A 6,000-nucleotide genomic window follows, 5' to 3' on the forward strand; every position below is an offset into this window, starting at 1 on the left:
TAAATAAGTTCCAGAGATCTCCTGGATAACCTACTGCCTTTAGTGCACATCATTCTGTGCATCTAAAAACTTGTTAAGAGGGTAGATCTCATGTTGTATTCTTACCACAAAAACAAAAATAAAACAAGAGGACACAAGAATTATTTTGGAAGTTATGGATATATTAAATACGTGAAATTTTTCTATATTAATTATACCTCCAATAAAGCTAGAAAAATACCATAGGAAGGAAATTGATCATTAAATAATAAAATAAGATTTACTCTGCATTTAATTTAGCTCAACCTCTTTTTTAAATTTAATTTTTACATATTTAATATGTAATACATAAATGGATATAAGATTTGTATATGTATAATATTTACATATGCATATATACTAATATGGCTCAGCAAAGTTCAATTTCTAAGGCAGTTATTCAGCTGAACACTCTCCACAACTTGGAAAGTGTCTCCGTCCTAAAGTTACCTATGTTATACACTATAGTATCTTCTACAACCCATCTCTTGAGCAGCTTGAATGTACTTTCTTTACATAAGTTTCAGAAAGAGCTCCTCCGAGATTTTAACCACTATGTTTTATTAGGGAAAACTACTGTGCTGCAGTTGGTCTTTTTAGGTTGTAACTCATATTTTTCTTTATTTATTACCCATTTGCTAGATTAGATGGTTTACCTGGTGTTGTAATCCACACTCATCCCTGTGGGTTCTAACCCATTAGTATCATGACTGTCTTAGGCATGGTTGATATGCTTATCTATTTATAGCAAAGACAGAGCAAAAAGGTGCCAAGAGTCTGCTGTAGATCAGTTCAGTTCAGTTCAGTCACTCAGTCGTGTCCGACTCATTGTGACCCCATGAACTGCAGCACGCCAGGCCTCCCTGTCCATCACCAACTCCAGACTTTAACCAAACTCATGTCCATTGAGTCGGTGATGCAATCTAACCAACTCATCCTCTACCATCCCCTTCTCCTGCCCTCAATCTTTCCTAGCATCAGGGTCTTTTCCAATGAGTCAGCTCTTTACATCAGGTGGCCAAAGTACTAGAGTTTCAGCTTCAACATCAGTCCTTCCGATGAACACCCAGGACTGATCTCCTTTAGGATGAACTGGTAGGATCTCCTTGCAGTCCAAGGGACTCTCAAGAGTCTTCTCCAACGCCACAGTTCAAGAGCATCAATTCTTCTGTGCTCAGCTTTCTTTATAGTCCAACTCTCACATCCATACATGACCACTGGAAAAACCATAGCCTTGATTAGATGGACCTTTGTTGACAAAGTAACGTCTCTGCTTTTTAATATGCTCTGTAGGTTAGTCATAGCTTTTCTTCCAAGGAGGAAGTGTCTTTAATTTCTTGGCTGCAGCCACCATCTGCAGTGATTTTGGAGCCCCCCAAAATAAATTCTGCCATTGTTTTCACTGTTTCTCCATCTATTTGCCATGGAGTCATGGGACTGAACACCATGATCTTTGTTTTCTGAATGTTAAGCATTAAGCCAAACTTTTCACTTTCCTCTTTCACTATCATCAAGAAGCTCTTTAGTTCTTCTTCGTTTTCTGCCATAAGGGTGGTGTTGTCTGCATATCTGAGGTTATTGATATTTCTCCCAGCAGTCTTGATTCCAGCTTCTGCTTCATCCAGCCTAGTGTTTCTCATGATGTACTCTGCATATGAGTTAAATAAGCAGGGTGACAATATACAGACTTAACATACTCCTTTTCCTATTTGGAACCAGTCTGTTGTTCCATGTCCAGTTCTAACTGTTGCTTCCTGCATACAGATTTCTCAAGAGTGTGAGTGTAATCACTCACCTAGAGCCAGACATCCTGGATTCCAAAGTCAAGTGGGCTTAGGAAGCATCACTACAAACAAAGCTGGTGGAGGTGATGGAATTTCAGTTGAGCTATTTCAAATCCTGAAAGATGATGCTGTGAAAGTGCTGCACTCAATATGCCAGCACATTTGGAAAACTCAGCAGTGGCCACAGGACTGGAAAAGGTCAGTTTTCATTCCAATCCCTAAGAAAGGCAATGCCAAAGAATGCTCAAACTACTGCACAATTGCACTCATCTCACATGCTAGTAAGGTAATGCTCAAAATTTTCCAAGTCAGGCTTCAACAATATGTGCACCACGAATTTCCAGATTTTCAAGCTGGTTTTAGAAAAGGCAGAGGAACCAGAGACCAAATTGCCAACATCCACTGGATCATCGAAAAAGCAAGAGAGTTCCAGAAAAACATCTATTTCTGCTTTATTGACTATGCCAAAGCCTTTGACTGTGTAGACCACTATAAACTGTGGAAAATTCTGAAAGAGATGGGAGTACCAGACCATCTGACTTGCCTCTTGAGAAATCTGTATGCAGGTCAGGAAGCAACAGTTAGAACTGGACATGGAACAACAGACTGGTTCCAAATAAGAAAAGGAGTACGTCAAGGGTGTATATTGTCACCGTGCTTAGTAGATCACCTGATGCCAAATGTATTCCCTTCCCCATTTCATAGCAGCAATGCAACCTTAACAAGCAGAATCAATTTACCTCCGACAAAGTGGTAACCCTTTTCTTGACTCTGGTATCTTAGAAGGAAGAGACAGAAGTGACAGGGAAGCAGCTGTAGTTTAGTTTATGAGACTTTTGCTGTGACCCTTGTTGGAAGCAGTGCCTATCTGGGAACTAGGGTGTCTAATCCCAGGGTTCAGGGCCAGGAAGCACAAATTCCCCAGGTTGGTTCCTATATGGTAAGTGGTAACTCGAATGTAATGGTAAGTGGAACTACTTCTACTTTTGCCCTTAGTTTCCATTCCATACCCAAGTATTCTATCTAGTGATGACACAGAATTATATACTAGTTGTTGACTTAGTGTGTATAATGTATTCTTAAAGATGATGATTAATCCATACAAAGTAGCATCACTAAGTTGGTGCCTTGGTCATTATCTTCAAAAAACTATCTATCCCATCACTCTCTCAAGCCAGCAACTTCTGAGTAATGCAACATGATATAACTCATGTATCCCATTACCATGCATTCATTGCTAAACTTCCTTTGCTGATTGAAAGTGAATTTCTTGGTCTGATGTAATGTTATATACACTCTGCTGGCAGATCAAGCATTGCATCAACTGGTCACGGCCATGTAGGTAAGAAAGAGATAATATACCTATGGTCATGATTTAATACAATCAAGATAAATCATTGCCACTCCCAGAGTGAAATGGGTACAATATTAGCTTGATAGATGGGGAAACAGTGGAAACAGTGTCAGACTTTATTTTTCTTGGCTCCAAAATCACTACAGATGGTGACTGCAGCCATGAAATTAAAAGACACTTACTCCTTGGAAGGAAAGTTATGACCAACCTAGATAGCATATTCAAAAGCAGAGACATTACTTTGCCAACAAAGGTTCGTCTAGTCAAGGCTATGGTTTTTCCTGTGGTCATGTATGGATGTGAGAGTTGGACTGTGAAGACGGCTGAGCACCGAAGAATTGATGCTTTTGAACTGTGGTGTTGGCTAAGACTCTTGAGAGTCCCTTGGACTGCAAGGAGATCCAACCAGTCCATTCTGAAGGAGATCAGCCCTGGGATTTCTTTGGAAGGAATGATGCTAAAGCTGAAACTCCAGTACTTTGGCCACCTCATGTAAAGAGTTGACTCATTGGAAAAGACTCTGATGCTGGGAGGGATTGGGGGCAGGAGGAAAAGGGGAGGCCAGAGGATGAGATGGCTGGATGGCATTACTGACTCGATGGACGTGAGTCTGAGTGAACTCCGGGAGTTGATGAGGGACAGGGAGGCCTGGTGTGCTGCGATTCATGGGGTCGCAAAGAGTCGGACACGACTGGGTGACTGATCTGATCTGATCTGATCTGAAGTGAGCTTGGAGGCTCAACATTGACCATGGTTTTTGTTGTGGGTCTGTGTGGGCTTCCCTGGTGGCACAGATGGTAAAACATCTGTCTAAGGCAGGAGACCTGGGTTCAGTCCCTGGGTAGGGAAGATCCCCTGGGGAATGAAATGGCAACCCACTTCAGTACTTTTGCCTAGAAAACTCCATAGATGGAGGAGCCTAGTAGGCTACAGTCCATGGGGTCGCAAAGAGTCGGACATGACTGAACAACTTCACTGGTTGCAACTTCACTGGTGCATGGGTTGGAAAGGAATTTCCAGACATGAGACAGAATGAGAGAAGAATAATGTTTATTAGACTGAGAGACACTGTTAGAACAGCAGGCCAGCTGCAGAGAGCCAAACCCTTTCACAGGCTAGCAATCAATATTTATAGCCTCAAGACAGAGAAAATTTCTATTGGAATGCTGGCATTTGGTGATTGATTAGGATGCTGTAGGGTAATATATTAGGTATTTGACCTAGTATGGAGGTCAGAGAACTGGCCAGCTTAGATCTGGAGGCTCATGGTAACAATTGCTGTGGGGCTTAGTCAGTGCCAGAGATTTTTATCCTATGACCTTGGTATAGTGCTCCAGAATTTTGATTGGATATCATCAGTGGCAATTATTTTATCTGCACTTGTGGTATAAGAGCTATTATAATAGGAAAAGTGAAGTCAAAGGCTCTAAAACTAACCCTCTCCCAATCAAGATTGTAAAATAAAAACATTATATCACAGCAACAGAAGTGATGTGGTGGCAGATTTTTGAGCCATCCTTAAAGACGTGAAGGAGTAATCAGATCCTGGAGGAGGATATAAATTTGCCCATTCCTACAGCTCCTCTTTCAGATGTGACATTTTTATGACAGCAGATTAACATTGTCTCAGGTACATGGTATGCACTCTTTGATCTGGTGAACCATTCTTTCCATCCCTATCAGGAAAGAAGATTAGACACTTCAAATTTATTTGGGACAGAAAGTAGTATGTATTTATGGCCTAGCTCCAGGATATGATAACTCTCCTGCCTTCTGTCATAATATAGTCAGAGAATCTTTTACCATCTGGCCATTCTGCAGAATATCATCCTCATCCTCTATATTGATGACATCATGTTAAACTGAGTGACCACAGTGTGTTACCCATGCTGGAGGCCATGGAAAGTCGCCTATGCTACAGAAGATAGAAGATAAAACATATGAAGATTCAGGATCTGTCCTTTCAGTGAAGATTTTTGAGATCCAGTTGGCTGTTGCATGTCTAGACAAGTTATTCAAAGTAAAGCATATATATAAAATTATATGTGTATGGTACCATATACCTTCCACCATTAAAAAAAGAAGGATGACATTTGATAGAAGACCTCTTAAAGTTTCAGAGGTAGCATATTTCATACTCATAAATGTTACTCTGCTCTGCTTACTGGATGATACAAAAGACTGCTAGTTTTGGATAGGGTGGAGAATAGGAAAGGCATCTTCAGTAGATCCAGGCTGTATAGCAAGCAGCACAAGTGCCCTGGAGTCCTTATGGTTTTAGAATATCAGTAGTGGAAAAAAAATGCTGTTTGTGAGTTTTACAGAAAGCCTCAGTTGAAGAATTTGGAGCTACTTGAATAGGAATGAAGTTTAAAGAATTTCGCACTATATGTTACTGTGCCCAAGAGAGCATTCACAATGAAAGGAGCACCAAATTAGAGAAAATGACCAGTTGGCAAAAGCCAACATCTATGATTGGCTATCCCAGTGTTGGCACAAGGAGTATAATGGAAGGGCTATGACGACAGAAATGGAGGCCATGCATAGGTCCAGTTAACATGGGTCAGCTGGAGCTGGACGAGGAACCAGTACCTGAGGATGACAGAGCAGCTGATGCAGAAGATCTGGTGAAGAAGCCAAATGACCACTGCCAGAGTCAGCAGCTGGGCTGTGATGAATGTCCAAGAGCTGGACATTCCTGGAGCCTGAAGACCCAGACATCAAAACCTGAACCTGCCCTTACTTCTTATATGAAAATAAAGCAGAAAAAAATGCAGATAAAATTACCATCACTGATGACATACAATCAAAGTCTGGTCAAAGTTGAGCATCCAATACAAAATT

Source organism: Bos grunniens, chromosome 3, assembly GCF_055505025.1.
Source record: "Bos grunniens cultivar Pamir isolate PY7600 chromosome 3, Bosgru_T2T1.0, whole genome shotgun sequence".
Taxonomy (NCBI): domain Eukaryota; kingdom Metazoa; phylum Chordata; class Mammalia; order Artiodactyla; family Bovidae; genus Bos; species Bos grunniens.